Source organism: Miniopterus natalensis, chromosome 7, assembly GCF_054644295.1.
Source record: "Miniopterus natalensis isolate mMinNat1 chromosome 7, mMinNat1.hap1, whole genome shotgun sequence".
Classification (NCBI taxonomy): domain Eukaryota; kingdom Metazoa; phylum Chordata; class Mammalia; order Chiroptera; family Miniopteridae; genus Miniopterus; species Miniopterus natalensis.
This window is the reverse complement of record NC_142087.1, coordinates 23777796-23792928: the sequence shown is the minus strand read 5'-3', so window position 1 is coordinate 23792928 and position 15133 is coordinate 23777796. Positions and strand designations below refer to the sequence as shown.

At 34.8% G+C, this 15133-nt stretch overlaps 1 protein-coding gene and 1 long non-coding RNA gene across 2 annotated transcripts in view; both read right to left on the bottom strand.

Moving 5' to 3' along the window:
* LOC148092724 (ADP-ribose glycohydrolase MACROD2-like) overlaps positions 1-15133 on the bottom strand; it is a 436834-nt gene that overhangs the window by 403819 nt on the left and 17882 nt on the right. The gene's annotated exons all lie outside the window — the stretch shown is intronic.
* LOC148092725 (uncharacterized) lies at positions 3145-4950 on the bottom strand. Its single transcript, XR_015714811.1, has 2 exons — positions 4883-4950; positions 3145-3904 (listed from the first exon to the last, which is right to left on the bottom strand). It is a non-coding gene; the product is annotated as an uncharacterized LOC148092725 (long non-coding RNA).

Below are 15133 nucleotides of genomic sequence, written 5' to 3'. Positions count from 1 at the left end.
GTAATTGAATTTGAAATTTCATATTTTTAAAAAATATTTTACATCTTATATATTTCCATATCTCACCATATAGGACTGAGAGAGTCAATTAATATCATCTAGTAGAATCATCTCAATTTTCTCTCAGTAAAACAGAAATAGTGCTATTCATAAAACTGTACCATAAAACCTCACCTAGCATAAGTAAATGATCTGCAAAGGATTTTCAGCCCTTAAGAACATACTTATGAGTCCTCTTTTTTAACCACTGAATAAAATAATTTATTTGTATAGTCTTGCTCATTTTCAGAGTGTTTCTACCCATACTCTCTTTCAATCTTTATAATAATCCTATAAATTATAATGAAAGCCAAATAACAGACAAGTCTTTGGAATGTATAAATGTGAAATACAGAACCACAACTCATAAATCGGTTTATGGTTCATGCTGTACACAAACATATACTACAGACTTGATTATAATATTGTGTAAAACTGTTTGAAATTTAGAAAATTTGGGCTTCACAATTCTTTGAAAATCTAGTTAAAAGGGGGAAAACATGATAATACAATTTATTTAGGTTTATAACCAAGTAATAAGATAACCAGAGGAATTTATAATTATTCAAGCTGGGGAAAAGAGTTGGTAGAGGCAAAAATTAAAAGCAAATACAGCCTCTACCTGTGAAAACTGTGTTCAATGACTTGACATGAGAGGTTTTAATAAGAGTAAAATTCATCTCTATCCCACAGACATGTTTCTTCCTCAAGTAAACTGTGGTTAATTTTTTAAGTTATATACACAATCCATGGGCATAATACAAAATAAATGTAAGACTTTTGTTTCCTTCGATATTATAATAGCTGACTATTTCCTGACACTTCTATATCTATTACCTGTCACTTTGCTATATTTTAAATTGTTTTATTTTAAAACTTACACCCTATGAACTCATGATGTTAACTGCACAAGCCTAAGACAGCCATAGATACTTGCTACTGTAACAATTTTCCTTATGTAGCAGTAACCAGGTCTTAAAGAAAAATATTCTAATATTCTAGTTGTCCAAAACAATGCCCAACGTAAATCCACATGTATCACTACATTAACTCCATCCCCCCAAAAAGGTAAAGCTATTCAAAATCTCTATTATGCAAGGATTCTTTATTTATGTAATACTATTTCCAGGACAGCCCTTTGTCTTTATGAGTCCAAACTCTTTATATTACAGCTGCGCAGGCAGAGGCACAGAACACTTTTGATCGGAACAGGTCTACAATGCCTGGTTCTACTCAGTGTGTTCTTCAGCACAGTATTCAAATACCACTCATCTTTTTCTTCTTTATACTGCTGAATGCTTCCCCTTGGCCTGTTCCTTTCTAAGAAGGGGTAGAGAGAAGGGATACAAGCAAATTCAATTAAATTCTGGGGGGGCAATTTAGTGTCTCAAATGCAAAAGCACTGAAGCTAAGAAAAGAAAGCAGGTTAAACTGAAACTAGTCCCTATAATAAGAATTTGGACCACACTTAAAATGTGCATACTAACCCTGACTCATCATCTCCTATAGGTGAATATGGCTTCTGTCTCAGTGTTCTCATGGATCATAATCAATGAGATGCATAATCAATGCATCCCTTTAATTCATTTTATAATATGCCCAGTAATGACATATTATGTATGTCACTGACCACGAAGTATTTTTATTTTTCTCTATTGTTATTCTATAAAGTTATAAGATACAAAAAGACTGCATTCAAGTACTTTTTCCATAATTCTTAAACTCCTCCTCAAAAATTATAAAAGTGACATTTTCACTGAAACCAAAAATATGAAAAGGAAAAAAAGATCATCCCTCTTCCTTCCTTATCCTCCATCCCATGTATCAAGATAATTATGCCTTTTTTATTACCAAATATATATATGTTTTATAAAAACAATTTTTTAAAATAGGATGCTCTGAGTTATAACTAGCTTTCCTCACTTATAAAAACATCGAAGGCATTCCTTACAAAATGAACACACAGGCCCCAGCCAGGCGGCTCAGGTGTTTGGAGCGCCGTCCCACACACCACACAGGCTGCAGCTCGATTCCTGCCAGGGCACATTGCTAGGCTGCGGGTTCAATCCCCAGTAGAGGAGAGGATGGGAGGCACCCAATCAATGTTTCTCTCTCTCCCTTCCTCTCTCCCTTCCTCTCTCCCAAAAAGTCAATAAAAACATATCCTCAGGTGAGGATTAGGAAAAAAAGCACACACAGAGCCCACTTTTTAGGAATTCCACAGTACTCTTGCACTGCTACCATTCTCCCTCTTGATGGACATTAGAGTTATTTCTAGCTTCTCGTCACTACAAGCAACGCAGTGATAAATGTTTGTATAACTGACTGCCATGTTAAAACAAAGTCATGTCCTTACATATATCCATATAATCACTGAATTAATAAGAGAGCACTGAGAAGAGAACTCAGTGTATGACACGGGCTTTTAATCAAGAAATACTCTTTGGCCCGGCCAGCATGGCTCAGAGGTTGAGCATTGACTTATGATCCAGGAGATCGAGGTTCGATTCCCAGCAGGGGCACATGGCCCGGTTGTGGACTTGATCCCCAGCTGGGGGTGTGCAGGAGGCAGCTGATCAATGACTCTCTCATCACTGATGTTTCTCTCTCTCCCTCTCTGAAATCAATAAAAGAAGGGAGGGAGGGGAGGGGGGGAGGGGAGGGAGGGAGGGAAAAAGAAAGAAATCCTCTTTGGAGAAAGGCTCAGGAGAATATGTTCTTGACAACATATCCAAAATGGATCACAATCTCTTCTAAAAGTCCTTAAAATAAGGAAAGACTGAAGAATTAGGAGCAAGGTTCAGAGTTCATATTAGCCTGGAGAACTGAAACAACCAATTATAGGTTCAAAAACAAAGTCCTTTTGATTTCCAAAGAGAAGCTGTCTAATAGACTATGATTACACAATTTAAAAGAGAATTATAAACAAATAAAATTTAAATTTAAAAAACACACAAGCCAAATCCATAAGCTGCTTCCTATGTAACACAGATAAACACTTAATTTCTAATAACTGAGATAAACCTGTCATTTAGGATCGGGATTTATACCAAAATTAAAAAATATTTAGTAGAAAATTAATATGCATATCTATATTACAACATATTTATTTTAAATTTTTTATTTTGTCATGTACAGTAAAAAGATGTTACATCTAAACAAAAACAGAAAATCATATGATTACACACCATAAATAGCACAATTATTTAAGTGTAAAAAATAAAACTTGTTTTATCGAGCTTTCAATAGATATCAAATTGAAAACTGACCAGAATATGATCATACTTCATCTTGAAAATATATAAAAAACCCTACAATAGTTGGTTTCGAGCTCTAAAGAATTATGAAAACAAGAGGGGTACCTTGCAAAGTTCTAATGATAAATAAATGTACTTTTGAGGCTTTGGCAGACACTGTACATTTTCATTCATCCTTGGAAACACTGCTTAACAGAAGCAAGAGTGTCATCACTCTCAGAGGACAAAGGAGTGGTTCTGAAAGTGAAAAGAGTTTATGATAACTACACACAGCAGAGACACTCCTGGGACTAAAGCATCAACTATCTCTCTGCATTAGTAGACGGCCAACATGTTTCCATTAGGACCCACAAAATTCAGTCATTTCTTAATTTTCTTCCTGCTCAGCTCTCCATGTTCACTCTATGAAGTCCTATTGGTGTCAAATACACAACAAAAATACATGTCTCTATCACCCTTTTGGTCTGTTTGCCTTCTTGTCTCAACAGTATTTCCTTTTCCTTCTTCAAAACAGACTCTTCTCAAAGGAGTCTTCAATGAGTCTTTCATGATAAAAAATGGATTGGAAGACAAGATGAAATAAAAAAGCTCTTTCCATTGTGCCCAAGCTAGAGAAAAAAAAAAGAAGAGAAAATGACACAAAATTATCTAATAACACTTCTTATTTTCACTGAAACAAAAAAGAAAACTCTCAGCCAATTTTATTGACATATCTTTGTTCATATCCTCTTAATTGAGTTGTTACAGGTATATGTTTCAACTGCTCCAAGTTTTCCAAAAACAATTTCCCCCATATACTCATACATACTTCTTATATTATCACTTAAAAAGCACAACAGAATTATAAATTATCAGTAATACCACTGAAAATAGCATTTCTAAAAGCTCAATATATAAATATCTAGAAAATCTCTACGAAATTCCCTGGCATATGGTTTGAAGAAAAAAATCTTTGTGCAATATTTTTAAGCTGCACTGAGACTAGGGCTATCTTGGAAGCCATTCACTGAGCTCTTGACACTTAAGTCGCTGCTACTGTAGAGAAAAATCAAGAACTTAAGACTTAAAGAGCTCCAGTTAATTAACAATTTAACTGCTAGTAGTGTTAAACATTTTCATGCCTGAGACGTCAGGTTCAAATGGTTAAATAACCAAAGAAGAGGTCGTCAAGTTAATTACAAATAAGAGGTTTACACATATACTAAAATATTTAAAATTCAATACAGTTCACAGATCTAAAGATTTTCCACTGGTTTCTAAAAGCTGCTGCTAGCTAATACTATCATGTGATCATGCTATGTACCTAAATGTTCCTGGTGAATCTCATTACCAAAGAAGTGAGTCTATGACTCAAGAACTCTGAGACAACTTCCTATATGTGAAGCAAAGTTGTGCAAAACAGAAAAAGAAATACAAAAAGATGCTAGTATTCTTTCCTAATTCTTTTACGACTCTTACAGAAGAGCTACACCCCAATCTTCCCATCTCCCACCCCCCACTAACCACTCCCCACTCCTTCCAGAAAAAGAATTATTTTATCCAACCAAAACACAGCAACCAAGCAAAACACATAAGAAGAAGAATACCTGTAAGGTTCTTCCTCCCATACACTGTCCCAGGCAAGGATCCTCAGGCACTCTCTCCATGCTGTCCTCCACCACTTCTTCACCCATTAGACACGCATCCTGAATGATGGTGGAGGATTCAGAAGTTTATAGTAGATGTAGCATATTGAGATCAAGGATCATATCCATCTCCTCACAAAAAGGGATGGGGCCTCTCAGGTGGTCCAGAACACCCCTTCACACCTCTGTGATTATACTACGTTACTATTCTGATACTGAGCAATTTCTACTCTCAACCCAAAAAAATCCCATCAGGACGTACTTCAAAATCTTGAATACATCACTCTCCTTATTTTTCCCTTTGCTATGTATTATTCTATTCACAGCATTCTACAAAAGATGTTGGGTTGGTATTACTCTTTATTAATAAAGCAACACCTAGAAGGCATCCTTACTTTAAGGTATTCTCCACATACACATTGTCTCTCATAAAATTCACATGCAATGAAGCCATCCTACTCTGACATTCTGAATAGAAAAGAAGGTTAAGAGAAATGTGTGAAAATACATCTGTGAGAGCCTAGGAATAGCCAGTGAAGGAGATGATTGCTAAAAAGTAAAAGAAAAGTGTATGTTACAAAGAAAACTGGATTTGAGACTATGTATAAGTTAAAGTGGCTTAGGTAACCAGTGCTACCCTGCTGCTCTTCTCCCTTCCTCTCCAACATAACTTTTATTTTTAAAATTTTTAACACTGTATTAAAGTTATTGGGGTGACAATGACTAATATGAACATATAGGTTTCAGGTGTGTGTTTCTATGTTACGAGATCTGTATACTGCTCTGTGTGCCCACCACCCAGTCGCATATTCTCCCGTCACCGTATATTAAGACCTCCTTCACCCTCACCCCCTTCCCGCTGACAACCATCACACTGCTGTGTGTGTCCACAAGTTTCAGTTTTATATCCCACATGAGTGGAATCACATGGTTCTTACCAACATAACTTTTAGTGCTTCATGTTTTAAATAAAAATATGCTCCTTATAAAACATGTTTTAAGAAAACCTTAATAATATTTCATGCCCTTTCATCTTTCTTGAGCTATCTGAATATGCAAATATTTCTGACCACAAATATCATACTGTTTCTTGCTTTTTTTAATGTCTCTTGACCATTTTTTCACATCGTACATATCGATCTCACTCATCTTTTCAATTATTTATATAACACTTCCTTGCATCTAGGCCTTGTGTTCTACTATTTCTCTGATCACTCTCTCCCTTCCTATCTCCTCTGAAAATTGAAGTACCCGGTTCCATGCCCCATGTCTCTTATTAAACACTCGCTCATATTTTTGACCTCCACTTTTTTATAGGATGTTTCTCCAGCTTTTCTTTCTAAATCATTAATTCAGCTTGCAGCCCTTCTGCCAGATGTGCCAAGTAGGAGCTGATCGGTCTCGGTGTCCCATCCATGACCCGACCACCCTGCACGTTTGCATGATGACCTTATGTAACGATGATTCAGCAGAATGCAACTGCGCGCGCAACACTAGTGCACTGCTTGCTGCAGTCTATATAACCAGCGCTGCACACGGTAAAGGTGGAATCGTTCTCTCGATGTTGGCTCTGCGGGCCTTCTTTACGCTGGGGGGATCTCGCCTCCGAGACACCCCTTGCAGCCTCCCTCCTCCAACACCTTCCGTTTTTAATTTTAACAATCAGATTTTTGCTTCTTACAACTCTGCAGAATTGCTTCTTTCAGAACAGCCTGACTTATTTTTTCAGCTGTTTTATCCTCTTAAATCTCTCTGAAGATACAAATTACATTTATGAGAAAGTATTGGTTTCCTCACCATTACATCTATTATCAAACCCTTTATTCTAAAAAGGCATCTTTTTGTAGTTTAAAATTGAATTTATTTTATAATGAGTGAATTTAAGCACGTTTATATTTTCAAAGCCATTTATATTTCTTGTCTAAGTCAATAAACACTTAGTGATGGCCTACCAAAAAATATATAAAGATACCTTTATGCTCCATCTACTGCTTGCATCATTCCTGTTCTCCAGGGACCTGTTTTTCTCTTAGTTCATATTCTACTTGTATCATTAGTTTTCTGATAACCCTTGGTATTCCAAACTTGTGAGTGGTGTTCTAGAGCTATCTAACTGCCCTAGTTTTCTCCAGTACATCTAGAAGTCTGTCCCTCTCTGAAGGCATCCTCCCTGAATGAGAGCTGATTTCAGGATGAATGTCAGTTGATGGAGGCATGTTTTATTTTACAATGTGTGGTCATAAAGCAGGTTTAGGCTGTAAACCCCCAAACTGCCGATATCAGGAAGGCTATACTTTTGGGGTAGAGTATTTAATGCACTTCGTATATGTGGAACCATTTTCTCTTTCCCTTTCCTTCACCTCTACTCTGTGTCTTGGTAGAGATCTCTAGCTCTGCTCTGCTACTCTCTCCAACCCCAATTACCAGAAGCCTTCTCCAGAATCATTATCTGCAAAACAGAAGCCATGACTCTATCCTAGGGATAAACACTATTCCCAGCTAACAATCATTCCATACAAATGAGGTAGGAGAAACCCCAGCTGGTACAGACAGTTTTTAAATTAACTGCTCTGATGACTATGCCCCCCCCCCCCCAATCCACTCCAAATCTTTAAAAATGTTAACAACACAAATGGAGTTTCCTGAGGTACACTGAGGAAAAACTTCTCACTTTCAGTTGTGGTTGTTTCTGTGCTTCTCTCATTCCATCTATTTTCTATCTTCATGGAATTCCCCAAAATGTACTACACCAATGTTACCCTTTCTTGCAGTCTAATGCTGTTTCAGGCCTAACTGGGGTTTTTTTAAAGAAATACAATTTTAGTCATATCAAACACATATGAAGAAAGGAGAGCTAATCTTTTGCCACATTCTAACAAAATTCTCTTCACCTATATGCCTTCAAAAATATCAAGAAAAGGTATCCACTCCTATAATTCTATAAGTAGAAATCTTTTCATAGTATACCATGCACAGTATTCTTTCACTTTCCCCATTTCATCAAAATCTCACCTGCAAAAGGTTTTATTATTAAATCATCTAGGATTCATTTCCTAGTTGTCATTTTTTCATCTCTTTCATTTTATTAGGAATATTTTCTCTAGTTGTTTATATACTTCAAAGTAAGTTATTAACAATATTTTACATTTAACCATAAGATTCAATGATTGATTGGGTTTTGCTTTGTTTAGTTTTATCAATGTTTAATGTATACAGGCATACATTGTTTTATTGCACTTTATTGTGCTTCAAAGATGTTGAATTTTTTACATATTGAAGGCAAAAAAATTATGACTTGCTTTATTGCAATACTCACTTTATTGCAATAGTCGGGAATCAAACCCATGATATCTCTGAGGTATGCCTGTACCTTTCCTTTTTGTGTCCAGAATTCTTTATTCTGATTCATTTCACTTTGCATAAGTACTTCCAAATAATACATTCATTTACTTAAATCTACAACTGTAATAGTTCAGTCCTTTGGAATGAATATATATTTTGCCTTCATACCTAAACAATAGTTTTTGCTTTATGCAGAACTGTAGGATCAGAACACTTTTATCTCAGAATCCTATAGGCATTCTCCACTGTTTCTTAGTATCCAGTGCTGCATAAGAAAAATCAGATGCCAATCTGCTCCTTTTTTCCATTAGGGTAAGCCTGGTTACTCTATCTGGAAACTTGATTTTCTTTTCACTCTTAGAATTCAGAAGTTTTACCAGTATTTGATTTTACCAGAAATTTGATTCAGCATCTCTTAGTTGATGGCATTCTTCAGCCCAAGAAAAGTTTATTCTACTATTTTATTATCTACTGCTTCCCAATATGTGCACATTTTTTACTTCTGGAATTCCTATTTCACAGATACTGATCTTCTGGATCTACTTTATAGGTCTCAAACTTTTCTCTAAAATGCTCAATTCATTTTGCTCTATTGTCTGAGAGAAATGTCACTTTCACTGTCAATACTGCTACCTCCCTTTACAAAAAACTTATAAAACATTTTAGACATACAAAGAAAGGTAAGATATTTAATACTTATGTATCCACCACCTTACTTAAAAAAATATCTAGATTACAGAAATACTTTTCTTTTACTCCCAGAGATAACCTAAATAAGGTGTCTATCATTTCCATGGACTACTTTGTATATTTTTACATATGTGTCTGTCTATAAAACAATATATAGTATGGCTTTGCTTTTTTTTTTATTATAAAAGCAGGGCATTTTCTCTGTGATAAGGCTTGGACCCCTATTTTTTTCCATTTATTTGTATGTTTATTTATTATTGCTGACAGTATTACAGATGTCCCCCCATTTGTCACCCCTTTCATCCTGCCCCTGTCCAGCCCAAGGCCTTCACCACACTATTGTCTGTGCCCATAGACTATGTATATATGCATATAAGTTCTTTGGTTAATCTCTTCCACGACTCCCACCTCCTCTCCCCTCTATGATCTGTCAGTCTGTTCCATGCATCCATGCCTCTGGGCGAATTTTGTTCATCAGTTTATTTTGTTCATTAGGTTCCACACATAAGTTAAGTTCATGTGATATTTGTCACAAAGAGTAAGAGATCCTTCTTTTTTACAGCTGCACAGTATTTCATGGTGTAAATGTACCACAGCTTTTTTATCCACTTGTCTATTGATGGGAACTTCAACTGTTTCCAGATCTGAGCTATTGTAAACAGTGCTGCTGTTGCTATGAACATAGGGGTGCATATGTTTTTTCTGATTGGGGTTCCAGGATTCGTAGGATATATTCTCAGAAGTGAGAGCACTGTGTCAAATGGCAGTTCCATTTTTAATTTTTTGAGGAAACTCCATACTGTTTTCCATAGTGGCTGTCCCAATCTGCATTCCCACCAACAGTGCACCAGGGTTCCCCTTTCTCCACACCCTCGCCAGCACCTACTGTTTCTTGATGTATTGATGGTAGCCTTTCTGGCAGGTGTGAGGTGATACCTCATTGTAGTTTTAATTTGCTATATTTTATCAGTCTAATGATTCACATCTTTTAATTCTGGAAAATCCTCAGCCATTCCTTCTTTGGACATAGACTGTCACCAGTCTCTTCATTTTCCTCGGGAACTCCAACTTCACATATGTTACACGTTTATTCTTCTGCTTCTAAATATCTCTTTCATAATTCCTTATCTGTTTTTTTTTCCAGATCTATCTTCAAGTTCATCAAATTTCTCTTCTGCTGGGTTTAATCTATTTAAGCTATTCAATGTTTTTTAATTTCAATTATTATATTTTTATTTTCTGAAAGTTATATTCTTTTTCAAATCTTCCTGGTATTTCTTGACAGTATTTTGTTCCTTGCTCACATTTTGTATCCCCCATTTTATTTCTATAAACATTTTATACACCTATGTAATTCCATACTCTTATCTACTAATTTCAAAATCTGATATTCACAGAAGTCTAATTCTGATGTTTATTTCACCTGCTTACTTACTCTTTGTCCATGATTGCTGATTTTCTTCAAAGCATTTCATTCAGGCTCCATCAACCAGCACACTAAAAGGCTTATCGTGAAGGTGCGAGAGAGTATGAACTTCTGCTTCTGTCAGGCGCTTTGTAGCAATACCAACATTTGACTACTTTCAAATAATTTTCTCTGCCTACAGTTTCCTGAACTAGGCAGGAAGTATAAATTAGATTCTCACACCCACATGAAGACAGACTTATGGTCACACACTTGTAGAGGAGACTTACCAGTCTCACACACACATACCAAGAGAAGAAAACTCTGATGTTCTCTGCTGGAAGTCAAGTTTGATTTTCTAAGCTCTTTCATTGAAGCATGATCTTGAAGAGCCTGGGCCTTATGCAGAGGCCTCAATTTCAACTGCCCATTTAGTGGAGGCCCTAAAATCTATCCCCTCAAACTGATGTGAACTTTAAATAGAAGCCTCTAGATTAGTAAATATTCTGAGAACAGCTCTGGAGTCAACTTAGCACTCTGGATTCCAGCATCTTCTAGTTTTTTACCTCTAGAGAGTTTAGTTGGCAATCTTATTTTTAATTATCTAAAACTTTTTCCACTGTTCCTTCCCAATACAATGTTTTCTCAATTCTAACCAGAAATTTTCAGTTTGTTTGTTGTTTTTTTACATTAACTATGATTTCTGGGCTATCTGCTTTGCTGTTTTAATATGAGTCTTCTTTTTATCTCTGCTCATTTTCTGCAAATATCCAGTATTTCATCACTGTCTTCATCTTCTTAAATATGATCTATATTGTAATACTGATGGCTGATGTAGATCACTGCTTTATTTTCTCAAGAGACTCCCCCACTCCCATCATGCCCATAATGTAAGGCTGTGGGACTTTGTGGGTGGATTTTGCCCTTAGTGTGATAAAGGAAAGAGACTAGCAGTCAGATTTTTCTTCAAGATCCACTGACTTCATAGTATTCTAATTACCTTTTGTTGCCTATGGGGCCATTTCTCTGCCATCTCTAAACTGCGTGAATTTCTGAACTATTACAGAAGCAAGTATACTTTCCACTCAGAAAACCAGATATCTTCCCTATGTTAAGTTACAGAATGTTCAGTATTAGTGGTTTTTAATAATCTAATCTTGTCAGTCTTACATCTTCCAGGAAGCCCCTAAATTTTCTAGCCTACTGACTATACCTTTTTCTATTTTCCAGAGCTGCTATGGATTTTTTTCTTATTCTTATACTTCTTTTGTCATTGCAATTTGGACTTGGTTTGCTACCACCAAAATAGCAAGAGCAACAGAAAATTGAGGGGCATGTCCTTAGAAGAGTCTCAGACATTTACTATCATGTATCTGGAAGCCTCAGTTTATAGTTTCTTCCCTCCCCAACATTTTAGTAATACTCTTGTATCCTATCAGCAAGCCCCCAAAACACCTCTAACTCATTAATTCCTACTTCTGGTTCGTCTTATTAAAGCATAAGTAAAGAAATTTGAATATAGAAGCTAAGAGGTTTTTTCTTTTATCATGCACAATTTACTTTATGTAAGTATATTCCTTATTATGAAAGTAATTAGCCAAGTTATAGAAAATTTGCAAACTACACAGTTTTATAGATGAGGTAAATTAAACATGCTTGAATGAAAAAATATACAGTGATAAATCAAAAAACTTAGAGTAAGGACATGAAAACCTGAGAATTATGCCAATTCTAACAATCGCTATTTTTCTTCTTCAGTCAAGTCTAAATGGCACAAAACCAAAAGAACAATGTATATTTTTTCTCATTTAATTTTCTAAGCAGAGAAAATGCTTTAGATTCTTCTCTGCTATTGGACAGAAAATTCTACACAAAAAATATACTCCAGGGTAGCATGCAAACTATTTAATTTACTGTCCCTATGATTACCTTATTAAATGGTTCTCTGACACCCACAATTTCCATCTGGATACTCTAAGAATACAATCATGCCACTCTTAGTCAAATGATCACTGTTTTAATGGTCACACTTAATAATAAACAATAAGTGGCACATTCAAACCTTAATCGCTGTATTCAGAATGAAATTAAAGGGAATTATATTAATATTGTTTACACTCAAACCAATTAGGTATTTAAAAAAATAAAACACTGACTATACAGGTTTCTAAATTTATATCCTTTTAATCTTTCACCATGATGTTTATTTATTTACTTATTTATATTACATTATTTATATATCATACAATATTATATGCAGGCCTGAATGCTGTGTATTTAATAAACTGAAGAAGCTGAAGAAGCCACTTAAAGGTACACCATGTTCAACCTCAAAATTATCTTTTACGTAAATCCTAATTTACTTAGGATTTACTTAAAAGTGGGGTTTGCTTAAAAGCCAAGAAAACATTATTTCCAAGATTTAAAGCAAGATGTGTCTTTGATAATACAATTCTTTTCAGCAGCCCAACAAAGATTATTGATTAACATTTGGGTATATTGATACTATGGCAACTAACTGACCAATAAAGTGAGGGCTCTTTCTCAACTTTACTGACCAGTATTTTATGCTGGTTAGTTTACTTATTTTATAACTTTCCAAGACACCAACTGACTCCAAACACAATCAAGCACTCCTGAAACCTTTCCACACAATGAGCTGATACACCTTCAGGATTTCTAGGGTAGAAACTATTATTATGAAATTCTTTGCCTCTTATCTTGAGAATCCTTTAGTTTTAACATAAAAAAAACTTCTTAAATTCTGAGCAACTAAATTATTTAATATTCCACCCCCACCAATCTTTTTAGAAATGGTGCTTTAAAATATTAATTATTTTATTGTGTAGCTTCACATACTCCCTGGTAAATACCTATAGATAACTTAGTGATCCAGTCTGAGAAACAAGTTTTGCAAAATATAGTTTATGTTCAATATGTGGTATGTGGTCCGTTCTACTGAAAAAATGGTGACTGGGTTAAAAAAAACCAGATTTTTAAAACTTTCAATAGATTGTAAAAGTGCAAATTTGGAAGACAGATGGATTACAAAGATGTGAATGATGTTTTTAACTGGTATAAAGTGGTAATTGTTACACATCTACTTGAGACAAAGCCTTCCTCATCACAATGTTCAGTGATTATTGCCAATCTTATTATCCACAACTTTACCTTTCTAATAGTTATTGTGTTTTTAATTAAAAACAAACATCATGGCATTATAATAATCTATAAAAACTTTTATAATGCACAGCATAAAATACATCTTTCCAAAAATCAAATATAATTAATAGTAAACACATAACACATAAACATATCAGCAATGCTTTTAGAAAACAAAAGGCAGCATTAACAGAGGATAATTAAAAATATAAAGTCAGAAGGCCAGGGTTCAAATTCAGTTTGCCACTCAATAGCAGTGTGACCTTGGACAAGCTAACCCCGATGTACCTCAGGGACCTCATTTGTAAAGTGAGACAATAGTACTACCTACTCCTACCAACAATACCTACACTTCATGGGGTTTTTGTGATAATTACATAAATTAACATTTGTAAAGCTCTTAGAACTATATCTGGAAAATATTAAGTACTTTATAAGTATCTGTTCTTTGAATGTTTGTTTCCCTTATCATTAACCTCAATTAATTCTTAGTCTCTATCATCCCTAACTTTCACCCCTCATCTCCATACACACAAACACAGGTGGTTTGTTCACAGAGATTAGCAACATCACTGACTTAAATTCAGAAATGAAATATCCATTCCTTTGAGCTGGATACAGTTCAATTAAGATATTAATCAAGAAAGTATGCACCTGTTACTAAAATTATCAAATAAATTAAATATTTACATGCCCATCATGATAAAATACATTTGATGTCAGCTATATAATTCCATGAAAGGAGCCTTATTAATTACTAAATAGGACTTTGTGAAAATGTTTTTTTAACTCTTACAATTAATTTTTTTATTCACATTCTAAAAATAGAAAGCCAATGAAAGAAAGAAATGAACATGACAAAAGCAAATAGAAAACTATTGATTCTACTCACCAATAAAAATATTTGCTGAAATAAAATTTTACTGTAGGATTTTTATAGAAATATTATAACAGATTAAACTCCCATCAGCACTTCTGTTTTGGCCAAAGCAATGAATTCAAAGTTAGTAAATTCTAAAAACTTGCAATCATGTTTCTATTGGTCAGGATTTGTTTATATTTTTTAGTGTATGATATAAAAATACAAAAAAGGCTCTAATATATTACAAGCTACCTTAAAATATAACCAGCTACTCATGTGCAATACTCTTTAAAATAAAGGTTAGACTTACATTATTAAAAATATACATTAGGCCCCATCCAGGTGGCTCAGTTGGTTGGAGTGTCATCCCCTGTACCAAAAAGGCTGCAGGTTCAATTCCTGGTCGGGGCAACTACAGGAGACAACCAGTCGATGTTTCTATTTCATATCTCTTTCATCTCCCTTCCTCTCTCTCTAAAATCAGTAAACATATCCTCGGATGAGGAATATGTATTGCCTCATATGAAATGCATAACTTTTTCAAGCTCTATGTGCCTACGCCATGATAAAAATCTTGAGGAAAAAAGATTAATTAAAAGGTTAATTTAGAGTAATCACCCAGATTACTCTAAAATTAAAAGCTCAAGTCTAAAGTGAAAGGTAAATTTACATTACTAAGACATGGAAAATGACAGTGAACCTCTTTCTCCAAAGTTTATTTTCTATTAGAGATAATGGAAAATATTCAGAA